The following is a 1,944-nucleotide window of genomic DNA, read 5'->3' on the forward strand; positions in this document are numbered from 1 at the left end:
GTGTGTGTTAAGGTGACAGTGTTTAAAGGGTGTTGTTGGACGGTGTGTGTATTAGGGTGACAGTGTTGAAAGGGTGTTGTTGGACGGTGTGTGTGTTAGGGTGACAGTGTTGAAAGGGTGTTGTTGGACGGTGTGTGTGTTAGGGTGACAGTGTTGAAAGGGTGTTGTTGGACGGTGTGTGTGTTAGGGTGACAGTGTTGAAAGGGTGTTGTTGGACGGTGTGTGTGTTAGGGTGACAGTGTTGAAAGGGTGTTGTTGGACGGTGTGTGTGTTAGGGTGACAGTGTTGAAAGGGTGTTGTTGGACGGTGTGTGTATTAGGGTGACAGTGTTGAAAGGGTGTTGTTGGACGGTGTGTGTGTTAAGGTGACAGTGTTGAAAGGGTGTTGTTGGACGGTGTGTGTGTTAGGGTGACAGTGTTGAAAGGGTGTTGTTGGACGGTGTGTGTGTTAGGGTGACAGTGTTGAAAGGGTGTTGTTGGACGGTGTGTGTGTTAGGGTGACAGTGTTGAAAGGGTGTTGTTGGACGGTGTGTGTGTTAGGGTGACAGTGTTGAAAGGGTGTTGTTGGACGGTGTGTGTGTTAGGGTGACAGTGTTGAAAGGGTGTTGTTGGACGGTGTGTGTGTTAAGGGTGACAGTGTTGAAAGGGTGTTGTTGGACGGTGTGTGTGTTAGGGTGACAGTGTTGAAAGGGTGTTGTTGGACGGTGTGTGTGTTAGGGTGACAGTGTTGAAAGGGTGTTGTTGGACGGTGTGTGTGTTAGGGTGACAGTGTTGAAAGGGTGTTGTTGGACGGTGTGTGTGTTAGGGTGACAGTGTTGAAAGGGTGTTGTTGGACGGTGTGTGTGTTAGGGTGACAGTGTTGAAAGGGTGTTGTTGGACGGTGTGTGTATTAGGGTGACAGTGTTGAAAGGGTGTTGTTGGACGGTGTGTGTGTTAGGGTGACAGTGTTGAAAGGGTGTTGTTGGACGGTGTGTGTGTTAGGGTGACAGTGTTGAAAGGGTGTTGTTGGACGGTGTGTGTGTTAGGGTGACAGTGTTGAAAGGGTGTTGTTGGACGGTGTGTGTATTAGGGTGACAGTGTTGAAAGGGTGTTGTTGGACGGTGTGTGTGTTAAGGTGACAGTGTTGAAAGGGTGTTGTTGGACGGTGTGTGTATTAGGGTGACAGTGTTGAAAGGGTGTTGTTGGACGGTGTGTGTGTTAGGGTGACAGTGTTGAAAGGGTGTTGTTGGACGGTGTGTGTGTTAGGGTGACAGTGTTGAAAGGGTGTTGTTGGACGGTGTGTGTGTTAGGGTGACAGTGTTGAAAGGGTGTTGTTGGACGGTGTGTGTGTTAGGGTGACAGTGTTGAAAGGGTGTTGTTGGACGGTGTGTGTGTTAGGGTGACAGTGTTGAAAGGGTGTTGTTGGACGGTGTGTGTGTTAAGGTGACAGTGTTGAAAGGGTGTTGTTGGACGGTGTGTGTGTTAGGGTGACAGTGTTGAAAGGGTGTTGTTGGACGGTGTGTGTGTTAGGGTGACAGTGTTGAAAGGGTGTTGTTGGACGGTGTGTGTTAAGGTGACAGTGTTGAAAGGGTGTTGTTGGACGGTGTGTGTGTTAAGGTGACAGTGTTGAAAGGGTGTTGTTGGACGGTGTGTGTGTTAGGGTGACAGTGTTGAAAGGGTGTTGTTGGACGGTGTGTGTGTTAGGTGACAGTGTTGAAAGGGTGTTGTTGGACGGTGTGTGTGTTAGGGTGACAGTGTTGAAAGGGTGTTGTTGGACGGTGTGTGTGTTAAGGTGACAGTGTTGAAAGGGTGTTGTTGGACGGTGTGTGTGTTAGGGTGACAGTGTTGAAAGGGTGTTGTTGGACGGTGTGTGTATTAGGGTGACAGTGTTGAAAGGGTGTTGTTGGACGGTGTGTGTGTTAAGGTGACAGTGTTGAAAGGGTGTTGTTGGACGGTGTGTGTATTA

The sequence above is a fragment of the Eucyclogobius newberryi genome, unplaced genomic scaffold (genome assembly GCF_026437365.1).
Source record: "Eucyclogobius newberryi isolate DKJ021-1_F unplaced genomic scaffold, fEucNew1.0.hap1 SCAF_5, whole genome shotgun sequence".
Taxonomy (NCBI): Eukaryota; Metazoa; Chordata; class Actinopteri; order Gobiiformes; family Gobiidae; genus Eucyclogobius; species Eucyclogobius newberryi.